Consider the following 14965-nt stretch of genomic DNA (forward strand, 5'->3'; position numbering starts at 1 on the left):
GAACTTTTTGGGGTGGTGACTTTGGAATTTCATCTGACTTTTTGGAGCTTCAAACATGAACAGACGGAAGCACTGCGAAAAATCCATAGGTGATTCATGTGGGGCTTTCCGTTGTTTTAACAGTTTTTTATCAAGTGCTTCAAGATCAAAATGGTGAAAAATAGATTCAATTAGATCATTGAACTGCTTCAATGAGTGCACGGAGTTATGAGGCAATATGCTACACCATCACAATGGGTGGTAGTAAAGTTTGTGTGTGAGAAGAAAACAGACCTCTGTTTCATTAAAACCTTCCACGTTTTCCATGAGCACATGGAAGTCATATAAGTGATCAAGCCAGGCCACTTCGCCTTCACCATCATACGTGTTTTGTGACAAGTCATCCCAAAACTCCCTCTCGATGTGAAAGATATGTCTGTTGGACAAACATTTCAGAGGGTAAAATATAACAAAATCCATGATAGATGTTCCAAGAATCAAAATAGATTGTGAGGACTCAGCTTGTCATCTGGCCCTCTTTCTACCACCAGAAATGTTGATGGTGTTGGACCCACCAACATTCAGGGGATCTCCCTGGTATGAAGCCCCAACTATACCTCACACCATTTGGTGTATGAGTCCCATTTGATATGATGGCATGGTTGCCATTATCTTAAATGTTTGCCTTAGCTCTTGCTTGTCAACACATGAGAGTGGATTGCTTTGTCTTCGAGGTTCGTGTGCCTGTTGAGTGCTAGTGTTACTTGTTTCAAGGTTCTTCCACTGTAGAGAGAGAGGATGGAAGTGAGTCTCTAGTCAAATGGGAAGAGTCCCAAATCTATCAAAGAAACACAACACGATAGGACATGCGCAGCTTCCGACGGAGCATTCCACACAGATGTGGCAGTCACACACACAAGAGGGAATAGCACATACAACACTCAATAGAGTAGTCCGTGCGAGTGCGATGATTGTTATAACAGTTTTATGGGAAAGGTTATGTCTAATGTCTAGTGAGGGAGCCCACGCGGGCAAGACAACGTTAACAACTTATACAACACATTTTCATAAGCATATGTATTAGAACAACCAAAAGAGTTCAAATGTTTTAACACAAGTTAAAGCAACATGCATTACAAATGTTCCAAGATTAGTCTTACAAACAATTACAATACATCTGTGAAAACGTGCTAGCGTATTATCAGGCTTCTAAATTAAGTGAAAGTTCAAAGACACATTAGTACACCATACATCACTAACCTCATAAAATGGGGGTTGGAGCCACTGTTCACTCCTCAAACAAAACACTACAAACTCTCAAGGCTATGTGGGAGGATCCAAGGTCAAAAGTATTTTTCAAGTACAAATGAGGGGTATTTATAGCCAAGGGTAAAACTGGCCCTTGTGATTGTTCGACTTCCCTCATGACTATTTGACTTTCATGACTTTTCAAATTTACATGAATCTTCAGATTACATGTGGGTCTCTTGGACTTCCACATTACATTACATTGATTTACAACAATATGGCCCACATTACTGATGTGGCCAACATGACTCATGACACGACTCGACATGATAATGCTAGTATGTTCATGCCGCTGCTAGTGTCCATGTCGAGTTGCAGTGTTGTTGAGTGATGGATGTGCTCTTCATGTATCATAGCTTCTTCTCTGTATGGTAAGGTGTGCAAAGTCTTCGATGGTCTTGGTGTTCGCTTGATCTTTGCATGTGCATGTTCCTCCTTCACTTGTACTTTGGCATGCTTCGCATGTTCATCTATTTGCAAAAAATTCACCTCGTATGCATCGTCCATTTGTGAACAAATATCCTTGCATGTGCTCTCCTTGTTCATCACGTTCATCGTCGTGTCATGTCTCATCCATGTACCCATATCTACAATCACTCATGACGAGACGACATCAAATCCATAAATATCTTAGTCTACATGATGCATTTTCATTTGCTTTTAGATGTAGGTGCCCTAGAGAGAGGACAAGGCTATGAAACTGCGCAAGGCATATTTCAAGCTCAGATGCGAGCTCTAGGCATTGTCATTGAAAATTGCACAGAAGTCACTAGGAGACTAAGTGGACAATCCGGATCAACAACGATTGTCCATGGGATCTGGCTCGGTTGGAGGGCAGATCTACATAATTTTTTTAGGGAAGCAGAGGGGCTTGGTAGCAAAAACTACATAATTCCTCTGGGGAGCTGGATGCGGGGTGTGGGAGGCTTGCCAGGAAAAAATGTGAATTTTTTCAAGGAGCTGGCAGCAGGCTGCGGGAGTGTTGCTAGAAAAAGATACGCAATTGTTGGAAGGCTGGCTTGATTAACATCCCATCGCAGTTTTTGAGCTGAGCGGGATGCTGGGAAGTTGGGGTGACTTCTCATGAAAACTGCACAGTTTTCCAGGTGAGTAATAAACTGGTTGTCTGGGTGACTAGCTGGAAAAATTGCACAATATTTGAGGGAGACAAGGAAAAACAGTGTGTTTCTATCCGGCATGTCTGTGCAATTTATTCAGTTAGCGGAGTGGGAAAGTTTTGTAACTTTTGCGCACCTTTTGGGGGAGTGAGTTCTAGGGTCACTACCCAGTCAAAATCTCTGGTTGACTAGCTGGAGGGTTGGTTGTTTTGTTTGTAGGCAATGCAGATTGAGATGGCTTGCTGAGAAACTTCTGCACTTGGGTGAGAGTTGGTTCAATCGATTCTAGGGTTGCATAGTGCAGGCTGCCTGGGAGACAGCCTCAAGCTCTTTGCAATTCTGGGCAACAGTACATTTCCACTAAGGGTTGAAACTACGCAATGCAGCTCAGCGAGGGTCCAACTATTGTAGGGTGATCTGGTCATCAGAACTTTAGCAAAATGATTGTGTGTGTGAGCGAGTGAACTTGTGCATACACAACCTTGCGAACACACACTCAACATGACTCGTCAATAAGACACCTCGAATCATTAAGAAAACATACTCAGTGTGACTGACTGATGGTGCAAGTGACAAGCGTGGCACTTGTGATAGATTTTTGAATGACCACGACGACGCTTGCGCGATAGTGCATACAACATTGTGTGTGACTGCGATAGATGTGTACATGGCAAACACAACTCAAACACAACCTTCAACATCACCAAAATGAGGTCGCAAGAATGACATAGCAATCAACATGCGGAAGGTGGCAGTTGGTTAAACAAGTGAAAAATAAGCAAGACATGTAGAAGAAACACATGAGATGAATTTTCGAGTTTTCGCACATGCATGTTACTGAGGACAAGATGATATGACAATGACAAGAAATCCTACAAACTCAACTAAGAGGTGCACTTCGGAATATGTTCTCAATTAAGCAGCTACAACTACCCTCCAAAATTTTGGCTCGCATGCAAATTTTAGAGCCTACCTTTGATCCTACAATCATTCATCCTTGGTCACTTGTTGGTAAGCTGATGATTTCAAGCTCCCCTTTGAGAACGCGAACAACTCTTAGGATCAAGGAGGGGAGCTTGAAATCATCAGCTTACCAACAAGTGACCAAGGACGAATGATCACAGGATCCAAGGTAGGCTTTGAAATTTGCATGCGAGCCAAAATTTTGGAGGGTGGTTGTAGCCGCTATAACACACCCAAATGACCCGCAAGTGCTATACCAAATTGCTAATAAAATCGTTTGTAATACGTAAAAAGTCTACAATCTTCACCATCTGAAACCAAGAGAAATGAGGTATGTCACTTTGTCCAGCTCAAGTGTGACCTCGTTATTAACCCTCATGTTAAAAGGGCTTCCCAGACTGCACTACTACAAATGGATTTGTCTCCCCACCATGAGATGTTTTGTTGGTTTTGTAGTCTTAGAGCAGTTGACTCACGCACCTATCTCCAAGATCCTAATCTAACCTAATGTTGGTGTACTACTAGTAAAAAGAAAAACACAAGTTTAGTTTATTTTATTATCGCGTTGATTTTAATTTGTTGTTGTTTACACAATTGGGATGCGACGTGAAACTCAGATGGTGTGAGTGACTCTTGTTAGTAACCCTATTATAGCTATATGAAAATTTTCTTTTTCAATTCATTGAACACTAACTACAGGAGGATAAGATTATTTTCACTTCAAAACACACCAATTCCTACAAGATGCTCCTCTCACTAATTACTAGATCATAAAATCTTAAAGCTATGTCAATTGTGACCTAAAAACAAACCAAAAGAGAAAAGACCGCAAAGAGGCCAAAAATGCCCCCAAGCTGGAATGCAAAGCACTTCAAAAATTTCAAGGCTAGGAAGCCAAAGCCAAACAAACACTCTTAAGAAATCAACAAGAAAGCCAAAAGTTAAAGAAAAGGAAGGCAATGTCAACAAGATATGGTTGTAGCACAATGTCTCAACAAGATCCAATGTTCTACAAAGGTCAAAACAAAACCTCTATTGGAAGGAAGGCCTAAATTATATTACAAGGGAGTGATAATAAACAAACAAAACACACGCAAACAAACTTTTTTAATTGACAACTGCACAAAAGAGAAAACACCACCACTCGCAAACAAGTAAGCAAAAAAAAGAGAAATCACTCAATTAAAAGTGAAGAAATCCAAACAAAGGAAAAATTCAAATAAAAAATAGATCTTAGCTATTACTTGATCAACTAAACAAACCTGAAAAATTGGATCCAAAGATGAGGACAATAACCCCAACCAAAGAACATCAAACCTCTAAGGAAAACCCTAGAGTAACACCAAAGGAACGATCCAATAGAAACCAACAAAAGTATGCACAAATATGATATGTTTCATAGCTGAAAGCAACAATAGAAAATATATCCAACAAATAACAACAAGTTCTAAAGAAAAACACCAGTAAAATCAAGCAAAAAAGCTAAAAGAAAACCCCAAAATTGGGGAAAAAGGACAGAAAATAGGTTAACTTTTCAGTTAGCCATATCTTCCTCATATGAACTTCATTTCAAGTGGTTTTGTTTTTTTTTTTGGTGTAAAATTTCAAGAGGATTACAAGTATATGGTTATTTTTACCGAATTTTGTACAAAAAAGAATAGAAAAGAACAGAGGAAACAACGCGCAAGGGTGGAGGAAAAACACGCTAGCCAATCTTTAATTGGCCATAACTTCCTCATCCAGAGTCCATTTTCAGTGTTTATTTTTAACAAAATGTTTTAGAGGAATACATATCTATGTTCATTTCAATCAAATTATGTACAAAAAATTCCAGAATTTGATTTTAAATGCATGATCTGTTATTCTCTCGTATAAAAAACAAAAATAAAAATTCAGACTTAAAATTCTGAGATCTTAAGAAAATAGAAATAAGAGAGATTCAAATAAATCCATACAACAAGAGAAAACTCAATGGAATACTAAAAACCAAGATCCAAACTGAAAGAGAAGAGATCTCAAAGCAAGGAGGGTGAAAGAGAAAGATCTGTCATTGAAAGCACCAATTTTGTTGTAGTAAATTCTACACGTAAGGAGCTATTGATCTTTATTCCTTTTCCATATTAGGATTACCAAGTAGCAAGAATAAATTTCCAACCGATACAAGATAAAATCCACGACCATATGATCATACAAGCAAGAAATCATGCATTCCCTAATTCTATAGTGTTTGAGCTAGCACCTAGTACCCTTGCTGATTGGTGAAGGCTCTTGAGTTTGATGTAGAATGTCCTCTCGCTCCAACTAGGAGATCTCTTCTTCTCCACTAATCTAAGCCTAGAAAAAATCATAAATAAACAAAGAAAACAAGTGATATTCCACACAAGATCATCAGTTCAAAGCAATAAATAATAACATGAACAATAGTGCATACATATAGAAATTGTAAAGTAGCATATATATAAAGATATATATAATATATATATATATATATATATATATATAATAAATAAAAAAAGGTACAATTATACCTTCAAGCATAATATACTATCTAAAATGTGGCAGGTTCTCCCTCCCTCTTGGGAAATATGACCTCAAAACAAAGTATTGTCAATGTCTGAACCAAAGTAGTAAACTCATATCAATCTCTCTCACTTCCTCCCTTCTCTTCCTCTTTGATTATATTATATAGTTTATTCTATTTTGAGAATGTATCTAAACACCTAGGGGCTTGAGAAGTTAGGAAACTTCTACAATAATGGAACCCCAACCGCCTCATACACAAGTGGGTCAAGTTGATCTCCTTGGGAATGACAAACTCTAGAAACATTTTTCACAAATATGAGTTTTTTTCTCAATTATCTCAATTATGAAATAATTACTATCTCATAATTATAATATTTTGGAAAAATAATTATGAGAAATTGCTCAATTATGTAATTTCACCCTTTTAACATGGGATAAATCTCACATAAGTGAAAGAAAAGGTGAAAGGGATGAATTTTAGTCAACAACTGAGGTAACTTGAACTTGGGTTTCTCTCACTATAATGGAGTGGTAAATAGGGTTTTAAAAATTTGCAACATTGTTGTTCCAATACAGAGGGCCATCACTTTTTGGCATCCTTGTTGAGGAGGTGTCAGGGTATGTGATTAACTTTTCTTTAGTTGATTCACTCTTTCTTTCATTTCATCTCCTATAAAAATAAAAAAAACACATTAGCATATTCTTTTCAGAAATAAAAATAAAAATAAAAATAATATTTTCTTTTATGCCTTGAAGAATTAGGAACAAGACAAGAAAAATTCTACCAAAAACCCCCACTTTCACTAGCATCTATCCCTTTTTAGCTGACTGTGAGCTTCCTTCCCTATATACAAGGACATTTCAGGCCTTTTTTAGTGAGTAAGCAAGGATACTTAAGGGGCTTGAAAAAGGAGAAATACCTTCACACCCCATCAACACTATGGTTGAAGATAGACAACCAGAAGTGTTTACATTTCCCATTAGAGAAACAAATGGAGAGGATAGAATGAAAAACATTAATCCATCTGTGCTCCCACACTTCTATTGTCTTATTATAGAGGATCCTAAAAATTTCATGTTTGAGATTGCTATGGTATGCAATACTTATGCTTACACCACTAATGAGCAGAAGCTCAAATTGTTTCCTTCCATCCTAAAGGATGCAACTCTTTGATGATTCATCAACATAGAAGGAAATAACATCACCACATAGGAACAAATGCAAAAATCCTTTAAAAAAAAATAATGAGATTACTATAGAACAAGGGATACTAGAGACAAAATATTCAAAATGATCCAAGGAGAAAATGAGTTTGTGAAATGCTGTGAGGAGAGATTCCAACTAAGTTATAGAAGGGAAAACAATTGCATTTGGACTCACAATCCTTAAAGCTAGGTATCCTATTTAGGTAATATCTAATGGAAACACTCAATTTGTTTGCCAATGGATATAGATAATAACTCACTTATGATGACATTAAATATATTCAAAAATAATTCAAGAGCTACGAGAAATAAAGGTAGAGAAAAAAAAACCTCAGTAAGTCCTTCCTGCTCCTCCGTGATTACTAAAAATGATATAGAAGGTATGATAGAGGACATGAATAATGATATATTGCATACATTTTCCATGCATATGGAAACCTTAAAGATCAAAGAAAATACGAGGAAACAGAAAAGGCACTAGCCATATGTTCCCTCAATGCACTAAAGTACATCCTATGAATGGATTTCCTTTAAATATCATAGAATCATGCTCTAGATGTAAGGATAACCATTCCATTGATAAATTTCAATGTTTTTTAGGCTTGAAGATTGTGTACCAAGGAGAAAAAGGAAGTATGGACTAGTTTTCCTTGATCAACCAAAAGAGGCCACAAGCTCCAAGGAATTTCCAAAAAGGTATGGACTTACCTTCTCCTTTCAATATTAATTATAATGCTCACTAAAAACTATCATTCCCTCCTAACCCTTCACCATATCCTATTCCCACTCCTTGGCCATATCCTCCATAAACCATTGTTCCTCCCTTCTAACCATATCCTAAACAACCTCACTAGGGTAATCCATCACAAGCATGGAGGCCTCAAGTGGCCCAACCACCTACCTTGATGCATACTCCTAAGTAATAACAAGTACCGCAAAATGTTCCTCAAAAGCAATCCCAGATGCCTGTTAGAAATAAGTTTTCATTGATGGCAAAGACATTGATGGGTGCATTGAGAAGATGCATAAAGGAACATAGACTTTGAAGCTCATTTTAGTATAGCAATTCATCTCAAGTGCTTTTAGAAACTACTCATAATGGATATAGCTCAAAAAAACATTTCTACTGTTATATAGAAGTTTTAAAATGGCCTCCTAAATCATAAGTTATTGTCAGTCAAGGGTGACAAGCGATAAAGTCAAAGGTTGCAGCTAAACATGGTGGTAGATTCAATTTAGTGTTAGATTTGGAATTTGGCCAAACTTGATAAAGTATTTGGTGGATATTGGGACTCAGGCCTTCCCCTAGTTAGAATTCAGAAATAATTATAGGTGCGAAACATACGAAATTCTCCATCACCCAACCACCAACCTGTTTTGATATTTTAATTTTATAAAGAAAATTAATTGAAAAACCAATGTCCGTGAAATTCTTTCATTAGTATAGAAGATGACAGGTGGCATTATTTTATTAGCCGAAAGAGGTGATATGGATGCATAGGTGGAGACATAGGTGGATGATGATGTCAACATAATGTTAGCGGTTATATGGAACCTATAAGGTTGTGTCACGTGGCACATGCTTTTGGCATTTTGAAGTGGCCAAGTGGGCCAAATATGAGTGACATGTGGCACCACTCAGGAGCTGCCACATGGCACATATGACGCATGGATGACGTTAGTAGGATGATGTGGAAATCCCTTAGAGTTTAGGTTACGAGACGTTTTTGGCAATATTTTCCCGTGTTATTAGATTCTTTTAAAAATCAATAGAATTTGGGCCAGTTGAGACTCCAGGGAAGTCAAAGGAAAAAACCAACACAAAGAAGCGATTATAGGTTGAACTCTGAGTCCTAACATGCATTATAATTTGTGCCAAGATCATGTTTTAGTGAACTTTTTCAATTTTATTAAATTCAGCAGGAAATCAATGGTTTTCGGGTGAGTAAGGTCAACTCGTTTATGGAACAGAAGTTATTTTCCCCACTCAATTAGCAATTGCAGTCATGAAAATTTTGCAAGATTCATATGAGGGGACTGATGATTTCTCAAAAAGGATAAATCAAATCATTGAACTAAATTAGGACAGAGAAGAAATACAACACAAACTCCTACAATATCAAGACAAGATGAAAATTTTGTTTGACAGAAAAGCTAGAAAAAGGGATTTTAGAGAAGGAGACTTGGTTCTCAGATGGGATGCAAGAAGAGAAGAAAAAGGAAAGCATGGAAAGTTTGAAAATCTCTAGTTGGGACCTTTTAGTATTGCAAAAGTCAAAGGAAATAACACCTTCATTCTTCAAAATTTGGAGGGAGAATATTTCCCATTTCTAGTCAATGGGAAATATTTAGAGCATTACATCCAGTACTGAGAAAGTTTCTACCATAATCATTATATATATCTCGTTCCATTTATAAATCCAAGAGCAAGTGTGGTTTTCTACAACAATGACTCCATAGCCCAAGGAGAATGCACATGGATCTGCACGTTCTCTACATCCCGTAGGGGGGAAGCAATCCCGATATGGAGCTGATGTTGTAACTTATTTTTGTCTATACAATTTATCTTTTAAATTGTCTAGTTTTAAAAAAAATGTTAATTTTTTCATGCACTTTGTAATAAAAGTGAGTGCATGTTAAATGCTACTTTAGGTTGATTTTGGCACAAATGTTTTATTTGAATGTTTATTTTTTATTAAAAAATAAATTGTTGCTGAAGAAATTATCGTCCAAGTAACTATGGATGCTCTGGATCGTCACTGCTCACATCAACAATCAATGAAAAACTATGGGAACCCCCACACTCCAGACGGTTAATGAAGTGGTGGTGGTGGGGTGGGGGTGGGGGGGGGTGGTGGCCGGCCGCGGGGGGGTGGGTTTCCATAAAATGGTTTTCCTTTTACCACTTGATATGATGTTTCCACTTTTCAGTTGTTGAGGGACCCCCCCCCCCCCCACCCAGCCCCCATAAAATTACCATTGCTACCCCCCGCCCACAAACAGTCTTTGCCCTTCATCATCACTCCCCCCATTTTCGCCCACCACCACACCATTTTCACCAAAATGACCTCCGCTACAATTGCTCGATAATTTAACTATTTGACCATTAAGTTATTAAATATCTCCCGCCAACGTCTTGATTATCATTTATGGATGCGCCAATAACGATTATTCAAACAAAACCCATTTAAAACCATTTGTAAATCCAATCCAACTTCTATCAAGTACCTTGTTCTTCATTCAACCATTGTTCACCAGAGTACTCAGTGGCACTGAATCACTGAATCACAAAAAATAACTTGTGTTACCAGTCACCAGTTCACTGAGGATTCTCTTTCCAAAATTCTTTGTTCTTTCTATTTTCCAAATGGTTAGTAAAAAGGGTAAATCTAAGGTAACCATTGAAAGCCCAATTCTACCTCCTATACCCAATTTAGACGAATTCCCTCTAGTTGATACCCAATTTAAAATTATAGAAATCTAGTGTGAATTTGATATGATCAGCGACATAATTAAGCATTTCAGAAATTCAAGGATGCAAGTATGAATTCTATTTCTGGGAGTCCATGTTACCCCAATTCAGTTTCCCTCAAACCCATCATTTCCCTGAATTCGTTAGCTAGTGTGAAAGTCATTACCTACCAAGTCAAAGACCCATAATTGCCCAAAACAATGAGATTTTGTTTTCCACAACCATAGAGTCAATTTGTCAAGCTTTGTAAATAAACCATCAGAGTTCTCTTCATCCCTTTTCAGTTGATTCCCTAATGGAAATTTATCAAAAACTTACCTTTCAATGACAAGCTCATGTTTTCAAGTCCTTTCTACCTGAAAATTCAGAATTGCCTCCAACCAATCCACCATATTCTTCTACTATCTTTCTAGAATTTTCTAAATAGATTGTTTCCATGGTTTTTTGTCTCTTAGGTTACCAAAATATCAGTGGGTTGATGAAGTGATTTTAGGATTTCTGTTAATGTTTTCATTTGCCAAAAAACCCTCAATCCTTTTAATTTTAGCTAGTTTTGTAAAATGTTATCCATGAAAAGTTTCTAAAATTTAGTGTTGAGGGGTCTTTTAGCATTAATCAATATTGGTATATCTATTCTTGTACCACCATTCAAAAAGATTCAAAATCCCATTGAAAAAGTTGGATTCATAGTTTGTTATCCACTAGACTTCTCTGGTCAGAAAATATTTTGAGGAATATTCTTTCAATGATTTTGTGAATTAGTTTTTATGTATGTCATTGTGACTCCTTAACAGTGATGTAGTTCCAAGGATATCCACAAAAATCAAAAGGATCTTACATCTCAGTGAACAATCAAAAGTAGGAGATTGGTATCTTTATAAAATTTTTATAGAAATATGAGTTTATGGTTGTGAATTCCCCCCATATAAACTTCCAGTTTTCGTGCCTTTGAGAAATTTTTTCACTAGAATTCATTAGGCAAAGGATGAACATGGATGAAATGTGTTTTGTCTCTAGGAAGCAAAAGGCCCAATTTAAGTTGAAAGCACAAATTGATCCATTTATATTTAATACCAGAGCAGCAGAAAAGGAAGTTGGAAATTTATTGAGACAAATGAAATTCAAGCTAAGTTTTGGTTGGCCTTATGACCCTCTGGGAGTAATTTCATCCATGATAACTGAACAAAAGTCAACTCCTTATACTTATATATTAAAACTAGAAATTAAGTAGTATGCAAATCAAGAAGTATAGGAGGAAAACACCTTGCAAGAGGTTGAGGAGAAAATTTTGAGTCAAATGGCTCTAGAGACCCCAAGATTAAGGGGAAAAGAATTAAAAAGGCCAAGTGAGAGTATGTCTCCTACAAATTCAAGCTCTAAACCAATATAATTTAAATTTTTCAACAGGAGAAAAACAATGAATGTAGAAGAATAATCATCAGAGGTAAGAAATCCAGAGGAATTTACTATAGTGGTGTTATCAAGTGAGTTTGTATATTCTCTACAACAAGCTAAAGAAACAATTCCCAATTCTCTTGCTTGTCCTTCAAGACAACAAAGTATTTTCACAAGATTTAGAGAAATGACAGATAAGAACGAAGCATTGGAGACTTCTACCTATTCTGAATTTCAGAAACAATATTCGACCACTCAAACTAGATTGTTGTCTACATTGGACCCTGACAAAGGGCAGTTTCAATTGGAATTTCTAGAGCCAAAGGTTCCAGTTCCTAAAAGTTCATAGGACTACAAGACTTCTGTATTTTCTTTTGATACAAAATAGATTCATCCAATAGATCAAATTGATCTTCATAAACAAGCAGGTGAGATGATATATTCCTCATTGACAAGTTCTACCATGGCAACATCAAAATTGCAAGCTTCTTTAAACAATATCCATTCTCAGCTTAAGCTAGAAAAGGAGTCATCCTTATCTAAAGATATAAGAATAAAAGGATTGGAAGATATGGTAATAAAATTAGGATTAGAACCTAATGATATTAATGTTGCTGAAGAAATAATAAAAAGGATGCAAATATTCAAGCATTAAGAAAGCATCATAAAATTACCAACAACATAGCATCCTCAAACTCAGAAAGTGGGGAAATTAGAGAAAGAAAAATAAAATATGTTACAGATTATTGTTGAACAGAATATTCGGATTTAGAAAATGGAAGCACATATGGAAAATCTCTTAAAAGAGAAGGAACAACAAATATGTGCAGGAATTTTTGTAGTTCAAATAGAATCAACCAATGAAGAAGCCACTGAAAAGTTATCAAAGGCTATGGGAGATCTATCCTTGAGAAATTTTGAAATAGAGAAATTAAAGGCATCAACACAGATAATGGAAGAAAATAAAATTAAGGAAGATAACACACAGATCTCAGAGGTGCAGAAGAATTTCAAGCTAACTAAACAACTTGAAAACTACACATATGAATCAATCAAAGCATAGACATTATCTGAAGAAAAAGAGAAAATTTGTATTGACATCAATTCAGCCATTTCATATCTATGGATGTTGGCTTGAGGGGGCTTGACCCAAGTTCAGAGTTAATTATCCAAACAAATCCTTACACTACTGGCCCTTTTGGCAATAGTTCATGGAGCGTGGATTGAGGTCTCACCCAAAGCAATATAGGGGGATGCTGGAACCAGGTTTCCACATCCTTGAGATGTCTGAGGGGTCGATTTAGTCCAATTGTGAATAGCTTCACGTAGGTCACTTCTCGTACTGCCCTAACCTATGAGGCTTTCGTGATCTGTTATAATCGCCTTCATGCAGCCCTAACCAGGGGATGAGGTGCTTTCGTGCTGGTATGGCAGTGATCTGCGCTATTTCACCGAGTTACCCCACAGATCTTACTTATATTCTTATATCTGTTAATTAACTTCGCGTAAATAGATACTTTATATTATATTCACTTAATCAACACAACCGTATAAGTTCACGCATCATATAAACAACAGAAATGTAATTTATACCCAATACATTCAATGTAGAAAATAGTAAATAAATACACATGAATGGTATAAAATTTATCTTTATTAATGCTTTAATCGGTTACAGACTCAACCTGCCCTGCGCACTCAGCTGCAAACTTCTAGACCTTTTCTCACTCAGTTGCAGAGCCTTCTTCTACTCTATGACCCAACAAATCGACTCTACACTTAGATAAGACTAAATTCTCCATCTATTACTTCATGACTCTAATTCCCTCCTTTACAACTTAGAGCCTCGCTCTATTTATATGATCCCATGGTGTGCAGACCATGGGTAGATCTCTAAAGCTGACATTACATTACAAAAATTAGGGCAGACAACCCTATGACTCATTTACAAGTTCGCGCTCCGCGCCCACTAAATGTGGAGTCTTTACATTGGATTTAGTCAAAATCGGGCTTTAAGCCCCAAAACTTCCCTTGGGGGATCCCACGCCCAACAGGCCCCCAACACAAACATTGTGACTTGCCCTCGAGTCACTCTGTCAGTGTGGAGATCTTCGCGCGGAGACCTCCCAACTCAGCCTGAACTGCTACAAGATTGGCAACGCACTGAGTAGTTGCCCGTTGTACCTCCTGCACGCGTTGTTCCAAGACCGGTGTACCTGAACTGATTTCTTGCATCTGCTTATAGTCTCATGCCTCCTTTCAACTGCCTAGGGCACTAAGACTATGCTTTGGTTGGCTAGTCAAATAGTTGGGACACCCGAGTATGGCTTCAACCGACTGCCATTCACTTTTCCTAGGAAAGGATCTCCATTTAACTTTACCAACTGCACTGCACCTCCATCTATGACCTCCTTAATAACATACGGTCCCAGCCAATGTATTCTGAATTTTCCCAGGAATTTATCAAACTTACTATCATACAGTAACACCAAATCGTTCACCTTGAAGGTGTGCAGCTTAATATGTCAATCGTGCCAGGCCTTTTCACGTTGCTTTTGTACCTATTGGTGAAACCCAACCAAAAATTGTTCTTCCTCAAGTTCCTCCAACTATGTGAGCCTCTCCTCTAGGGCTCTGTGGTCTGTCATACCTATGAGCGCTGCTATGCGCAGACTAGGCATGATGTATTCCATCGGAATTACGACTTCCACTCCATAGACCAACCGGAAAGGTGTCTGCCCCATCAGTTTCTTGCATGTCATCCGATAAGCCCATAATACTGTAGGTACGCACAGGTCCCAATCACTTCGCTGCGTGTTGCATACTTTGGTCAGCGCAGTCTCTAGTACTTTGTTAAATGCTTCTACTATCCCATTAGCTTGTGGGTGATACAGTGTGCTTTTCTGATGATACACCTGAAACTCTTCTGTTAGCGCGTTGATCGTCTCATTCAAGAAATGTGTACCATGGTCGCTCATCAAGATCTTCGGACATCCAAATC

The sequence above is a fragment of the Pinus tabuliformis genome, chromosome Q, assembly GCF_031772625.1.
Source record: "Pinus tabuliformis cultivar Carrire ecotype Pingquan chromosome Q, CPIR1, whole genome shotgun sequence".
NCBI classification, from domain to species: domain Eukaryota; kingdom Viridiplantae; phylum Streptophyta; class Pinopsida; order Pinales; family Pinaceae; genus Pinus; species Pinus tabuliformis.